The sequence below is a fragment of the Chiroxiphia lanceolata genome, chromosome 23, assembly GCF_009829145.1.
Source record: "Chiroxiphia lanceolata isolate bChiLan1 chromosome 23, bChiLan1.pri, whole genome shotgun sequence".
Lineage (NCBI taxonomy): Eukaryota > Metazoa > Chordata > Aves > Passeriformes > Pipridae > Chiroxiphia > Chiroxiphia lanceolata.
In genome coordinates, this window is record NC_045659.1 from 6,835,797 (window position 1) to 6,852,416 (window position 16,620).

At 48.1% G+C, this 16,620-nt stretch overlaps 1 long non-coding RNA gene across 1 annotated transcript; it reads left to right on the forward strand.

The window, feature by feature from the left end:
• Positions 1-9,073: 9,073 nt before the first annotated feature.
• LOC116797736 lies at positions 9,074-16,174 on the forward strand. Its single transcript, XR_004360736.1, has 3 exons — positions 9,074-9,539; positions 12,775-13,149; positions 15,738-16,174. It is a non-coding gene; the product is annotated as an uncharacterized LOC116797736 (long non-coding RNA).
• The last annotated feature ends 446 nt before the right edge of the window (positions 16,175-16,620 follow it).

The window sequence follows — 16,620 nt, forward strand, 5'->3', positions numbered from 1 at the left end:
TCCAGATCAAAGAGGGCAAGAGCTGTCACAGCTACGGGGCACCTGGGCTGGGCCGCTCTCCCTCCTACAAACAGAGTCCTCAGAAAATAGAGAAGCAGGGCTTGGACCGACAGGTTATAAACAGTGTAGTTACTTGGACCACCAGTTTAGAGATGTTTCTTGGCCAGCAGAAGTCAGATAGGCTCAAAAGTCTCTAATGCAAAAGGGCACAGATTATTTTTTTCTGAGTTCATCGACCTCCCCAAATCACAGATGAATTTGCAGTAAGCGATGAATATGGTCACAGTGGTTTTACAGCCAAAAGCAAATGTAATTGTCATCAGGACCAGCTTCTTGCTAAGCCCAGTCCAGCAGGGAAAAATATTGATTCCAATAGCTTTGGATTAATTTATAACAGCACATTTGAAGAGAAGATTTGTCTGGAAAACTGGCAAAAACAACTTGTGGTACATGAACTCTTGATCCAGTGTTTAATTCCTTTATCTCTTACCACTTACATCTCACTGCTACTCCTGCTTTGATTTGTGTGCTCAAGAGACTGGGATCATGATCCTGCATGGCATAACCCACTGAGACAGCAGCACTTCCCAGTCAGAGCACAGCATCATTCCCTGTGGGAAAACACATCCAGGAAACTTCACCAGCCACAGACTTCATAGGATCATCCCAGATATATTTTTATATTAAACCATAGCAGAAATGACATATGCAAGCATAAATAACTGCATTCTCTCATTACTCATATTTTGCCTTTGGAATTTTTCTCCTTTTATTGCTGTTTTACAATAGTAGCAGAGAAGTAGCAGTAAATCTATGGAGCATCTGTCTAATTACATCTCAATTTAATTATCGCTCTTCTTCATGTCTCCATCCTAATGAGGTCTTCAGGTTGTGACAGCTGATGATGAAGTGGCTGCAGAGGTGTTATCTGCTCTTCACCTGAATAAGAGCCATCCCAAGCAGAGACCAGAGAGGGCCCTTGACAGGGTGCAGCCTCGCTGCTTCTGCCTTGCACCCGCAAAACAATCCACATTGTGAAATGCCTGCTGGAAAGGGAGATAAAAAATTTAAACAGCCACAGGGCACCCAGGTTGGTGGATGGGTTCCAGAAACATTAGGTCATAGATTAATTTTTATTTGTTTTCCCTTCTCTCCCAAAATACACTCGGGCACTTTTCCAGCAATTATCAAAAGTCACTTTTTATAGCAAGGGTGTCTTCTACAGCACAGTTCTCCAGATTCTCTTCCATTGGCTTCATTCTCATACGATTTCAAGCTTTTCTTTATTTATTTTCCATTAAGGCGGAATGGCTCAAGAGGCAGGAACTCATGCTTCCCTCCAGACTACCCCAGAATATGCCAGAAAAACAAAACCTCTAAGGTCAGTATGGTTCTACCAGAACAAATTGTCCTCCCTGGGAGCAGAACAGAGACCTTGCTGTGCTTGCTTGGCTTGTGCTATGGTCTCTGCCACTTGGGACTTGTTTTCTGTTGACATCCCAAAGACTAAATATCAAGTGTGGAGGAACCTGCTCCCTCTTGTTTAAATAATTAGTCCCCCGGAAAAGCACAAACCCAATTAACGGTCATTGCAACTGAAGTGTGGAATTCACTTGTGATGTGTTACTACACTGAGCAGAAATCTGTTGCAAATATAGAGCAATGGCATTACTTTGAGCCCAAATAGTGTTAAAATGCTGCTCTGCCCGGTAGCTGGTCATGTTGGGCTTTATAATGCACCTCCAGCCTGGAAAGTGGCGGAGGTGAAGTGTTTGCAGAAGGGCCACAGGAATCAGTGGCAGAATTTGGGGGAAATCCTCCAATAGCAGAGTTGTCGACAATCTCAGAGTCCACTCTGTGTAGCACTGCAGAGTCAACAACCTTGTCTTGGTGTGTGGGAGCAACAACCTCATCTTCTGGCTGCTCAGAACACATCCTGTCCCTAATGGGTGCCAAGTAAATGGGAAGGTGACCTCATTCATCTCCAGGAAGAGATCGCATTCACAGACCAAACACAGCATTGTTATTTAGGTCATTCGGTTTGAGACCTTCTTCTAAAGTCTAGCAAAGATGTGGGGGCAGTCAACGTAACCACTGTTAATCCCAGCTCTTCTAGACAGCACTCCTATAGTGTTACCCTGTTTTAATGACTAATTAGAGGAAAAAGGAGGGCTGTTCTTATCTCTGCCATTGACTTTGGTAGTGTAAGATCTGCAGACTAGTAAAGAACATGTCTGACTGTAAACATCCACTTCAGTCTCAATACTGACCACGTCCAAATGTTTTTCACCAAGTCTGTGAAGTGGAGATGGAGAGCAACCTTGAACCACCATCTTACCCCCCTGCCCCCTCCAGGTGCAAAGGCAGAGACAACTTTGTCTAATCCACGTTTGACACTTTTGTCTATCCCGTCCTTAAAACCCACCAGTTACTGGAATTCCATATTTCTGTGAGGAATCTCTTCTGTTTTTTCATTAAATTTAGATGTTTAGAATCCCTTTGTTCCAGTTCCACTTCATTCCTTACTCAACCTATTGAGAGTCAACAGAGGTTATTTCACTACCTCACTTAAATATTTTTGCATGGCTTTAATTATTCCTCCCTCCCCAACCCCTTCTCTCGACTGAGCCACCCCATCTTACTCATTCCGTAGATGTCATGTTTTCTGCCTGCTCATCAATACTCTGTTGCATAAAACTTACAGATGATTGTCCTCAATCCACACACTGAAATTCCTTTAAAGCTAAGTAGATAATTGAAGCTTGTTGGATCAATATCAGGCAATGATTTAATATATTGACTGGAGATCTCTATCTGGGAAGTTATGGGTTAGTCATCAATAAGTGCATAAGTGACAGGGATCTGTGGCCAGATTTAACCTGGACTTGCTCCATCTGTATCCAGGTCACCCACATGTGTGATTTGGGCTCCTTTGAGTCCACAAGCACTTGCCCAATGGTGGGGGATGAACCAAAACCTCACAAATCCCAATGACTATCTGTGGCTTCAACCAGACATCCAATCATGGAGCAGTTACACACCTGTATCATCCTTTGTGGAAGATTGTCACAGGGCAAAGAGCCATAAAATCTGTGGATTGTCCCATGTTTTATGGAGGGTTCAGCTTTACAAGCTTTAAACAGCCAAAGCTGATTGGAGCAGTTTGAATTACTTCCTCACCATCTGGTTTAGGCTACAAAGAGAGCCTAAACCCTGAGGTTAAGCGGGATGGGATGAATCTGGTGGGAACTGTTGGATTTGGGTTTGCTTTCACACCCAGTGAAAATCCTCCCTGAAAGTCCCTGTTCCTTCCACCCTTAGTCTAGGCTGAGTAAAGTTCATTAAGCACCTTTCCAAAAAAGTCATGTTACTTAAAACATCAAATCCAGGAGCTCAAAAGCCACAGGGGATCTTCTGCCACCTTAAGTAGCTGGTGAGACATGGGAATCTGAACACGACCCAAATAGCCTGAGATATATCTTATACATGACGTGGATTTAAGAGAAGGGAAAAAAATATATTAGCACACAAAATATTAAGTCATTCATATTTTCTGCAATTAATTTATCTGTCATCAATAGACTCATAAACTATTTGACTTTATGACAGCTTGGAAAGAGAAGATGCCAGCTTTTCCTGCAGGTGTGCATCTGGTTGGGAAGACATCAGCAACTGTACGTGCAGGGAGGGAGGATGATAGGAGGGAGACGGAGGGGTTGTGAAATAAAATGGGAGTGAAAGGGTTGGCAAAAATGCTGGCTGGCTGCATTTGTCCTCCCTGGAGATGGGAAAGAAAGGGTTTGCAAAGCCCTGGCTTCGAGCAGCGTTCCTGAAGTAGGTTGAGAACCCCTTACTGTGCAGAGCCCAGGGCACTATAGAAATGGTTCAGCACATTTCCTGTATTCAGTGATACTTAAGATACAGGGATAGACATCAGGTGCTTACACGCTGGTGTGATCATAAAGCCTACTGACTTCACTGGGATGTTGTTTCCTTTGTGGCCTTTGCGCATTTGCTCTTCAGAGCTTCTCCACAGGAGTCCTTGTGACTCCTGTGGGTATCTCCATGCTGACCACATTTAATGGCCATGAACTACGAGGCTTTGGGGCTTGGAAGACTGGGAAAATGATCCAAGTCAAGACGGATCTGATGGGTCCTTTAAGGGTCAAGCAGGGGTGGGCGAGGTGGTGTTTTCCAGTTGAAAGTACCTGTAAAGGCAATTCAGTGCCTTTGTGGGATCTCCTGGGAGAAATGTTGCTTGACCTCCTTTTCTCCTTACATTGAAGTTAATTAATAGCCAGAAAGGTTCTGGTGCTCACACTGGGTTCACATACTTCCCTCATTCCTAGGAGGCAAGTTGTGGGATTGTGGCAAAAAGTTCCAAATAAGCACCTGCTGAATTCAGTGGTTTTTGTTTGGGGTTTTTTTGGGGTTGTTTATTTACAAAACTGATGTTTGGATGAAGCTGATGCTCAAATGATTGAAATGGTTTTGCACTTAGATGGTAAAAAGCTGTTCTTTGCTCATGTGGTGCAAAAGGGGGAAAAAGCAAAACCATTACAGCCGTGGAAAGGAATAACTGGGGTGGAAATGTGGAAAAGCTCAGGTTTGAAAGCTCTGTCAAGAGGAAAAGTGGATAATGAGTCTCAAGCGCTAAGGAAAAGCTAGTACTGAGTGGAGTTCTGGTTGCCTTTTGGCAGAAAATGAAGAGGGAAGGTAGAAGCTGGGGACACTGTTGTAGTTTGGGTACCAGAATGCAGAGGCAGGAAAAATCTGCAGTGGGACACAAAGAAATTAAGATTTGGGCTTTGATGCTTTGTTTGTATTGAATCCCAAGAAAAGCTGAAGGTGCTTTAAAATGAAGTATTTCAATCTGCCCGGTCTTTTGACAAGGACCTGGAGTGACAAGACAAGAAGGAGGGTTTCAAAATGACAGAGTATAAGTTTAGGTTGGATATTGAGAAGAAGTTCTTCCCTGTGAGGGGAGTGAGGCCCTGCACAGGTTGCCTAGAGAAGCTGTGGCTGCTCCATCCCTGGAAGTGTCCAAGGCCAGGTTGGACAGGGCTTGGAGCAACCTGGGCTAGTGGAAGGTGTCCCTGCCCGTGGCAGGGGGTGGGGCTGGATGGGCTTGAAGGTTCCTTCCAACCCAAACCATTCTGGGATTCCGTGTTTTATGCGTTGCAGACACGTTGCCTCCTCACAAACCTTGTGAAGCTTTAATATCATGTGTTAAGTGAGTTTCTGTCCTTTTGGACTAGAAAGGAGGCAGGAAACCATCTGGACACCTGCTGCACTCTAGTCCAGCTTTGTCTCCATGTGTTCCCAGGTGTGATGCCATCTCAGCTCCTACCACAGCACATGGGGACATCTAATGGACTGTAATATATTACAGATGGAAAAGGGCCTTGATTTGAAGCCATGTGAGGACACTGAGGGCACTTGGTGTGTTCAGCTGGACAAGAGGAGACTGAAGGGAGACCTCACTGCAGTTCCAACTGCCTGGGCAGGGGCAGAGGAGGGGCAGGGACTGAGCTCTGCTCTGGAGGGACCAGGGACAGCACCCAGAGAATGGCTGGAGCTGTGGCAGGGCAGGGTCAGGTTGGATCTCAGCAAAAGGTTCTTCCCCCAGAGGGTGGTTGGGCACTGCCCAGGCTCCCCAGGGCAGTGGGCACAGCCCCAAGGCTGCCAGAGCTCCAGGAGGGTTTGGCTGATCCTCTGGGGCACAGGGGGTGAGCCTGGGGATGGGCCTGTGCAGGGCTGAGGTTGGACTGGATGGTCCTTGTGGGTCCCTTCCAACTCAGCACATTCTGGGATTCTGTGATAATGTGATGCAGGATGTTGTGCCGAGCAGGGACCTGGAGCAGCCACCTCTGGAAGAGTTTCAGCTATCGGCAGTGTGTCCCGGGAAGTGCTGGTGTGTCCCAGGAGCTGCAGCCTGGCAGTGCAAGCAAGGTGTGACCTCCCTGCCAGGTACAGTGAGAGGCTCCTGACTGATAACATGTTTGTCACCGATTCACCCGCCTCGAAACTCCAGAGACAAACACGTCCTGGGGTGTAGAGGCTCCGGATCAAATGACTGGGAGATGTTGCCCCTTCTTTGTGATTTTAATACTTGACTAAACTAAATCCAGCAATGGGAAGTGGGTTAGAGGGGAGATATGGAGTTGAATCCTCGATGCTTTGGGCAAAACCCAGGTGGGATGAGTGTCCAAGGCCAGGTTGGACGGGGCTTGGAGCAACCTGGTCTAGTAGAAGGTGTCCCTGCCCATGGCAGGGGGTGGGATTGGATGGGCTTTAAGGTCCCTTCCAACTCAAACAATTCCATGACACATGAACATTTCCATCTCCAGTGAACTCCTGCTTCCTTCAGCCCACTCAGCTCCAAAGGCACATCACACCCCTGTAAAGGACTTAAATAAAAGCAGGGGGAAAGGGGAAGAGTGAAGAACCAACACAAGAAATTTCTCTCCACAAATAGGGAAACATCTTGAACGTGCCACTGGCATGTTGCTGCAGACAGCTTAAGCCCAGAGAAAATTCTTTGGCAGTGACATCAATTCAGCAATAAGTAATGCATTTTCTAGGGCTGAGATTCAATTTAAGGTTTCTCCAGTGAGTGGAATGATTGAAGGGTACTTAAAAAACATCCAACAAATGAGATTCCTTTTGTTAAGCTCTCGTCAGCCCATAAGTTAAAAGTGGAAGGTTTTATCCCCTTTTTTCCACTTGAACTGTGGTTTATGTGCTGAAGTCTGTTAGAACTGCCTTGAACTTGGCTTTTTGTAGAAATCACCCCCCTTCCACCAAATGTAGAAGCTGATAATGATTGTTTTTAGTGCTGAGTGACCCATCCAAGGCTCTGAGGATGTTTATCCTCTCCACACTCACCCCTTCTTACCTACAAGCTGGCACCCAGCAGAAACCACAGATTCACTGAACACCAAGAAAAGGACAGTTTTGGACTGCGAATCCTTGAGAAATATGGCACAGAACAATCTTTTTTTTTTTCCTGGAAAATTTTCAGCAGTCAGTGTTTTACAACCTCCCCAAACTGAAATCTGCTCACAGAGCTCTGGGTTTAATAACCCCCAGCAAATCTCTCCTTCAGATATTGTCACATTTTCTTCCACTATAATAAAAAAAAAAATTAGAAGTTGCTATAATTGTATAGGGAGTTCTCACTGCCTATGAATTTAAAACTAGCCTGAATAATGCTCCAGTGAAAAGGCAGTAAAAACTAGTTTTGTACCAGCAAGTGAAGGGCTTAAAAGTTTATTTTCTTGCTGAGTGACTGGAGTTAGGTAAAGCCCATCCCCAAAGGTTTCCTTGCTGGTGATGCAGCTGTGGGAATTGCCAAATACATACCCAACAAAGGACTAATTTTCTGAAAATAGTGTTTATATCATTAACTATCTCTCTGTCTTGGTCCAAATTAAGTTTGAGGACAGTGATGGGAAGAGAGGATGCCATTGAGCTTAGGGCTTTTCACCAGCTCTGTCCTCTTGTCTCCTGAAGACCAAGGCTTGGAAGGAACCTGCTGTGACCTGAGTGTTGACGCCATTAGACCTTCATCTTTAAATATGGTGTGGTTTAGGCAAAGGAGGGGAACTGGGGAGAACCTCCAACTTCAGTTGTGTCAGGGTAAATACATGTATATGATTTTGGTGTTGGGTTTGGAGGGTCTGCCCAGCCACAGAGGTGACCAGAGTCTTCCCCTGACTGGGAAATGGGCTTTAATCTCATGTTCCTGTTTGAAAATGAGATGTTTAACCCAAGCTGGTTGTTTTGACTCCGCAGCAAAGGGAGAGAGAGGGAGGTCAAGGCAGCAGCTCATCCTAGGTCTGTCTGGCCAGGGTGAGCTTTTCCCTGGTGATGCTCACTGGGTTTCACTCCTCTGGGTGTCTGCTGGTGGACTGAGCTGGTTTTGAGGTGGTCTGCAGGTGGATTGAGAGTGGGCACAGAAGGTGCTGGAGGCTTTCCCTGGGGAATCTCCAATTCCACAGGACCACCTCTGTGTCACTTGACTTCTGAGCAATGTAAATCAAGACTACTAAAGGCTCCTGACCTTGCAAATAAGGCCAGAAAGATCCATAATCTGTGTCTAAGCGAGAGCCAGCAGGTTTTCAGACAGGTTTTAGGAGGGCCTCGTTTGGGTGATGCAGCCTCTGCCTTTGGAGAGGGGAGGTCTGTGACGTACAGCCAGGATGATCTCTCCCAAACATGATCCTTCAGGTCGAGGTTGGAGCACCCCATGGGACAAGGCTCAGGAGCAGTTTCCAGAGCTGAGCTCCCAAGGCGCCTTATCTTCATCTCTCACTGGATCTATTCGCATGCAATCCAAAGCGAAGGGGTTGGGGATTAGACCTGCTCTGACTTCCCCCAGGGGAAGCAGCAGCTGGGTGGAGAGTGTTTGTTTCGGGTGTTTGTGCCATGGAGAGGAAGAGGAGGCAGCAATGTGAAGTGGCTGCTCTATGTCAGGGCTCAGCTTTGCTTGACAAGCCATCTCTAATTCTTCCTACTGTAAACCCAATAAATGGAAATGCTGGAGAAATAATTATAAATGCAACTGTCAGGATTAGACCAAAATGAAATAGGAAAACCCCATCTAGGAAGCAACTGCCACTAAGTAATTAATCTTACTCCTATGGATCCCATCTTTCCTGCCTTGTGCTTCAACAACTGAAACGTTCTGGTTTGTGAAGTAGTTTGGATAAAAAGGTGGATGGAGTGGGGGGAGAAAAGTTGCTTAAAAAGTAAGTCAAAGGCTCCAACATGTGTTCTTGGCCAGTTGAATTCAAGATGAGGGTTTTAGGCTTCCCATGGGAGCTCCCTTTCACAGCTCCCCCCTAATCCTCTGGAAATCGCCTGTTCCCTACAGCTGCTGGCTCACCAGATGAACTATTTGTTCAATTATTCTTGGCCGTGCTAGCTCGGGCTGCTCAAAGCCGCTGACCCCGTCCCTCGGCCCACTTCAATGGCCCCGGGGCAGCCCCAGCCCGTGTGGAGCCCCCGAGCCCGGCGGGCCCCGCTCCGCGCCCGCCCCCGCGGCCCTTTTCATCCGCCCTCCGGCCCGGCCGGGGCTGCTGCAGGGCCGGGCTGGCAGGGCGGCTCCGGTGTCGGTGTCGGAGCGCTGGGGTGAGAAAATAATTACAAATGAAAGAGAGATTAGCAGGGGCTGTTGCGACAAATGCTGCCGAAATGGTTTCTGGAGCGCCGGCGGAACCTTCTGACGGGAGGGATCGGAGCAGCTGCCGTCCCGTGGGGTGTGGGGAAACAGGGATCCCTCTGGGACCCCGGAATGAGAGCCTAAAACCTGACAAACCGCCGCTCAGGGGGATGAGATGTCAGACCAGGGCAGCCTCACGTCATACAAATGGACTGGTAATTAACACAATTTATTTTTCAGATTTCTCTGCCCCCTCCACCAGCATCCCCCAGTCTTGGTGTTTGCAGAAGTGTTCAAACCCATCTAAAAAAATGGCTCACAGCTGCTGAAAGATGGCTCTTACCTGGTGCTGGGAATCCTCAGGGTTCATCTAGTGAGTGATCTGAGTCTTTAACCTCTCTGAGATCGCGGAATCCCAGAATGTGCTGAGTTGGAAGGGACCCACAAGGACCATCCAGTCTAACCTCAGCCCTGCACAGGCCCAGCCCCAGGAGTCACCCCCTGTGCCCCAGAGGATCAGCCAAACCCTCCTGGAGCTCTGGCAGCCTTGGGGCTGTGCCCACTGCCCTGGGGAGCCTGGGTAGTGCCCAACCACCCTCTGGGGGAAGAACCTTTGCCTGAGATCCAACCTGACCCTGCCCTGACACAGCTCCAGCCATTCCCTGGGTGCTGTCCCTGGTCCCCCCAGAGCAGAGCTCAGTCCCTGCCCCTCCTCTGCCCCTGCCCAGGCAGTTGGAACTGCAGTGAGGTCTCCCTTCAGTCTCCTCTTGTCCAGCTGAACACACCAAGTGCCCTCAGTGTCCTCACATGGCTTCATGCAGTTCCTAAATGGTTCATCCTGAGGTGAAGCCTCATTTGAATTTGCCAAACCTCCCCTCACTTAACTAAAAGGTCAGGAGAGCACAACACAGCTATGCAGGTATGCCTGGAGGACAGGATATGTGGGAAAGACCTTGATGGTCTTTAGATGAGACTGTAAATAGTTGATGGCAAGGTGGGACAGGGATTGGAACAACCTGGTCTAGTGGAAGGTGTCCCTGCCCATGGCAGGGGGCCGGAATCAGATAATCTTTAGGGCCCCTTCCAACCCAGACCAGTCTGGGATTCTGTGATTCAGCTCCCAGTGGCCATCAGGAGGGAGTAAATCCTGCTCACAAGCAGGCAGAACAGGAAAACAAGAAGAGATCAAGATGAAGACAAGATCCTTGTCTTCTCATCCATCCAGCCTCACACTGACCAGAAGGAACGGCAGGTTGGGTTTGCTTAGGGCTGATGGGCACCAGTAATACTTTAACCATCAGCTCTTACATTAGAAGCAGCAGAAAGGTATTGTCTGAATGGAGCTATGGGGAAGCCTTGCCTTGACGGCCATGGCAGCGCTTCAGCTTGGTTATCCCATGGGATTATGAGATGTTGGTGTTTCTTCTTCCAGACTCTCAGTTTTGCCTGGTGAGAGGAGATATTGGCCGTGTCACTGTCAGAAATAGTACAGGACAAGGAGAAATGTTTTGGTGAGATGTGCTTCCCTTTGGGCACATAGAATCCTAGAATGAATGGTTTGGGTTGGAAGAAACCTTAAAGCTCATCTCATTCCACCCCCTGCCATAGGCAGGAACACCTTCCACTAGTACAGGTTGCTCCAAGCCCCGTCCAACCTGGCCTTGGACACTTCCAGGGATGGGGCAGCCACAGCTTCTCTGGGCAACCTGTGCCAGGGTCTCACCACCCTCACCGGGAAGGATTTCTTTCCAGTATCCAATCCAAACTTACTCTTTCCATTTGGAACTCTCATGTCCCTGTTTCCCCTGTCCAGTGCTTGCAGCACTGGAGCAGAGGCACTGCAGCATCCCCCTGCTTTGAGTTTTCTCCCCCCAAATTCTGAAGAGAAAAGGGATGTACAACCTCCCCACACCTGCATCCATTTCCCAACCTCCCTCTTATTCCTCCCTCCCTTCCACTCATCCTCCTTCCGTCACCCCCAGGTCTCTCCCAGCTGCTCCTCACATCTCCCGAGCCCCAGCAATTGCTCTTGAAGCAGCACATCAAAACACCATTAGCTCCTCCCGGCCAGTCCGGCTCCCCCCGTCCCAGGACAGGCTGGCGCTGACACATCCCGCCTGACACTTTGAAGCCCCCGCCCGGCTCTGCGGGGACAGCTGGGCTGTGCCACAATCCCCTCGACCCTTTGGGCTAAGCCGGGCGTTTTAAAATAGTCCCCCCCTCCCTTCCCGGCGGTGACAACTGCACAATTATTTTAGACGCTGTTTATGGACCCGCCGCGTAACCGGAGCCTGCGGAGGGAGGAGGAAAGGGGATGGTGGGCAAAGGGGGCTGGGGAAGAGGAGTTTTCACCCTAATAAGCAGCCCCCTCATTTCTCACAGGTTGCTGGAAAACTCATCCATGTATGTGAAAGCTGCAGCACCAGAGGTGACTGAAAACAAACACTTCGCTGCAATCCTTATTTTTCTAAGGATGGTTTGAATCCCTTGGCATTTGTTTCAGGGCCCCCCAAAAGGCAGTGCTACCTCCTTACTGGAAAATAGATGCTGCCAGTCAGGTTGGGACAGTGAGTAGGATTGGGAACTGCCCTAGGTAAGGCCTTGCCCCGTGCCTCAGTTTCCCCGTTGGTAAAACAGAGATGTGATGTCTGGGATGACCCCAGGAAAGGAGGGGGAGGGACAGGGATAGAGCTGGTCTTCCTGAAATCAGTGTGGCAGCCCAGCTGCTGCCAAGTGCCTTCGGAGAGGGAGGGCTGTGGCAAAGTGACACAAGGAGCTTTTCACAGGCAGTGTGGGACTGGCTGGGACTGGGCTCCCCCCAACCCCAAAACGGAGGTGCAGCCCCCGGTTCCCAGACCTGCCCCCTCCCACCCCTAAGCATCCCTCGGTGGTGGTGCAGGAACCTTTCTGCAGGCCCTCAGCACCCCCTAGTGTTCCCGAATATTCCCAGGGTTCAATCCTACACACCCGAGGGCTCGTCTGGTCGTGCCGGGTGACGGCTGGTCCCCGAGGCTGGGGCGGCAGCATCACCCCACATCCCACATCCCTCCATCCACAAGGAACCCCCTAATCCCCGATTACCACCTCTCTTCTGCCATTTAACAACACAAATCCCCAGTGCAACCTCTCAGGTGTGAAGGCTGCTCCCCCAAGCCCTCAGGTCTCAAATCCCAAAACATCTTGCTTCGTGGGCATGGATTTACAGGGCAGGCTGGAATCCTTTCCTATCCAAGGTCTCCTCTGCAGAGCGTGAGGAGATGCTGGTTTGTAGCACACTGGGGCTCTGCTTCCATCGCTAAAGGTCAGAAAATATCAGGGTTTGAATTTGCTCTTCTCCCCTGGTCCCAAGTATGGGTTTTGATGAAATGAAACTTTTAGGACTGAAAAATAAAGGAAAATTAGCAGAAATTATAAATGTTTGCTTGTGAATGAGAGCTGGAGTGTGAGCGCTGGGGAGCAGAACAGTGGGGAAGATCGTAAAGATGATGAATATGGGGAGGAAACAAATTAAATATCAGTATTAATGACACTTCCCAAAGCTAATTTCAAAGGCAAAGGGTTCAGTATTAATGTATCAAGGTGATTGAACTGATTTTCCCTCTTTTCAGGTAAAACTACTCACTGCATCTGACCCTGCTGGGCCCTCGCAGCTTTGTGTCCCCAGTAACCTCACAGTCACTCAGAGACGTTTTTTCCACTCCAGGTGTTGATGATGAAGGCGTCCCCACCTCTTGGTGACATGGGTATGGAGAGCGGGGCCGAGCCCTGCTGGGGAGGTGACATTCCTGCATCTGCCACTGCGATGTGCACTTGCTCCATCACTGCGGAACGGCAGCTGGAAGGAGGGGGGAAATACCCAAATCCAACCTCCCAGGATGAGAAGATTTAATTTTGGCTAACTCCCGGGGACAATATTGATGGCACAGCCCTAAGGGCTACCCAGCTCCCTACACCTCTCCCAGATGGCTCACTCTCCACATGAGGTGGTTTCGGGGAGCATTTCATTGCCTTCCTGCTTTTTTTTTTACTCCACTTTAGCTGTGAGTTGTTTTTTTACCCTGTTAAAATTTCCCATGGATTTTTGCCCTCTTTGTGGTCCCTTTTGGGTGCTGTTGCTGTCACTTTTATCCCTCACCACCTCTCCCTGCACCTCTCTCTCTGTTGTCTGTCACTGTTTCCTCACCCTCTGCTTTCTCCTTCCTTTCCATTACTCTTCTCTGGATACATAATTTTCCTTTTAATGATCTTCTGTCCCTTATTAATGCTTTTTCCATGTCCAAGCACGCTCCAGCCCTGGCATCCAGCTGGGACTGATGCAGTTGGAATCACATCGTGGCTGAGCTCTCCCTGCTTTCATTTCATTCTCACTTGTTCTTACCCAGCTGGAGTCTCAGATCTGTTCATGGGGGAGTGTAACAGAAGCCTTTGGGGTTTCCCTTTGCTTATGTCTGCTTTCCTTGCCAAGCTGTGCCTCAAAGCAATCCCTTTCCAGCCTGGCTGTGCATGGATGCTGTGTGCTCCTCACAGCTGCAGATGTGCCATGTCGGATTCATTCACCTCCTCGTTTTGCCATCTGGCAAACTCCTTCCTGGACATCTTTGTGAGGGAACAGAGTGTTTGCAAGAATTAGGTCACATTTTGGGCAGAGTTTAAAGGGTCCCTTTCCATCCCCTTTGTTTTTTCCCAGTTTGTACCTCCCCAGGGCTGTATTTCCATTGCTGAAGGTCAATAAATATCCTACCCACAAATATCCTCCCTATCCCACAGTGTGTGGGGAATAAAGCTGCCCATGGAGAGGGATAAATTTAGGTGATGGTGCTTTGGAGCAGCTGCAGTTCTCTGCCCCTTCCCCTGTTCCAAGGTACTTCAGCATCACTGGAGATCTGGGTTGCACGCGATGGGTGAGCGCTCAGTGACAAACAGCCCTGAGATGGGAGGATGCTCTGAAGGGATCCTTCCCTGGGTGCCAGGAAGGCTGAGGGAGATTCCACCAGGAGGTGGCTCACTTAGAAATAGGAGGATGTGGATACAAACCCATTTTCCTGCAGACCCATTGCCTGCAGTGGGTGCTGCATCCCACAGCACCTGCTCCTTTAGGAAGGTGCGGGAGGAGGGGAAGGAACACAAGGTGTCATTATCTCAGCTGGAAAACACATCGATATCCCAGTGAGGGAGCAGGTAAATGTCTGTGCCTGGCCAGTGTTCCAGCCTGCTTTCCCATTTTCCTGCCTCTGCAGATTGCAGGCAGCTTGTGCACTCGTCCTTCCGGATGTGTGTCCACGTGACAGGTTACTCTGTCACCCGTCCCCTCTGCCAGCACAGGAAAATAAGGGAACTAATTTCCTGGCTCTTACACTCCATCATTTCCCCTATTTCTCTGAGCAATTAGTTCTGAGCTCTTTCTGAGCCCTCCTCTTCCCACTGTCTGTATCACACACTGCATCCCTAGAGACTGCAGGTGCCATCTTATCTTCCCAGAGGGCATCCCGAGATGATTCCCAGGGCAGCACATTCCTGTTTTCTTGTTGATTCCCTGCAGATTTGCATGTCAGTGTGAAGAGACTGTCAGGCTGTTGTTTGCTGCCAGAACTCCTATGGATGTGTTTAGGAGCTGCAGTTCTGCGTGGGATGAGCAGGGAGAAAATAGACATCAGGAGGTGGAAAATTAGAGATGGGCAGGACACAAAACAGCTTTTGGAGGCTTCAACATTTCCTAGAATAGGAATTATGAATTTTTTTCCAGACTGATTTCATGGGAAGGCAATGAGATTTAGAAATGTTGCTAATTAGGAATTGATCTCTGGGGTTTTTATGCTGTTGTGCTGTGCTGACCAGAATTCTAGTGGTAGCTCAGCTCACATGGATGGTGAGAGCCCAAACTGGACACAGGTTTGATGAATTCAAAGCCTTTACGTGTGATTTCAAGGCCGTTTAAGGAACTGTTTTAAGGGTGCCTGAGCTCTAGGAAGATACAGCTATAAATTAGAGATAACTTCAGGTTTGTCTTATCAGGAAATGGTTGCTCAGGACCATGTGGAAGTGAGACATTCTGCTGAGGTTCCACTTAATCCCAGCTCAGGGCTGGTCTTTACTACAATAAATGCACACAGAGAGGTTATTTGTTTCCTTATAGTAAGATCCACTCCCTACACACCCCGTGATTTGGTTCTGCAAATATTTGAAGGAGCAAATTTCCTGGTAGCCAAGAAACACCAACATGACTCGGCAGAGCACTGGGTATGAACAAACTCCCATTTTAGAGTCAGGTTTAGTTTTTAACCATACTCAGCCCTTCTTATGTACCAGCTCCGGGAACTTCATCACTCACAACTAAGATTTTCCATGACATTTTTAGGGTCTCATTTGCAGTTTTGGACATGCCCTGGAATTTTTTTCATGAACTTCCAGCAACTCCCCACCTAAATAACTCTTCATTTTCTCAGGCCCTCCATCTCACCACTTCTTTTGCTTCCATTTATTTCTCAACCTCAGTTCTGGGGGTTGCTTTTTTGGGTTAAATCCTCCTGTGTGAGATGAGTGTAAACGCCTGATTAATTCTGATTTATTCCAGGGCTTGTGGGACACAGGTTAAAATGTCAGCACCTCCTGGGATGTTCATGAAACAATTTCATGGAGAGACAAGAAATACCTGCAGCTTGGCTTTTGTCTCTGGGACATTTGAATCATCCCACCTCCTAAAACCATACAGGGTTTGGGCATCCAACCCCACCACTGATAAAAGAGAGGATGACTGTAGGATGCTTCCTCCTTTCCAGCAGCACCCACCTCTCTGAGACGTGAGAAAAGGTGGATTAATGAATAATTATTTATTATTTAAAGATTTACCTTTTAAACAGCATTGTGGGACAGGGAGAGGGAATAGATTTGATGCTAATAAATCAAAATAATAATATAATAATATAAGAAAAAGATGGGATTGCCAGACAGCACTTCTAACCCTCAAGTCGTTTATAAAACAGGGCGGTATTTATATTTAAAATATTTAAAACATTAAAATCGAGCTTTCTTACTACAAATGCCCTATGGCAGGTGTAGTTGCTCTCAGGGCTTTAAGTAGCTGAGATGTTCCCTAAAAGTGAGTAAAACCCAGGGCTGGAGCACAGAAGGCCCTGTCAGAATTTCCCTTACAAATAGCCATAATAATGCTTCCCTCTCTCCCAAGGGTGTCGTGGGGGTTAATTATTTAACATTTGTAAAGCACTTGCAGGGCTGGAGATGAAAGTGGAAAGTATTGTAAAGGATAAACTCAGTTTTATAGGAGGCCTGGTCAGAAAATTGCGTTTGGATTGAAATATGGGTTCTGAGTGGGGATCCCAGGAGGAGCATCCATCAAACGTGGGAAGCACAGAAAATGAAGAACTTTGGAGGAATTAATCCAGTTAATAATGCACTGTTTTGGGATGGAGAATGCAAGGACCTGGGGTGTGGGGTAA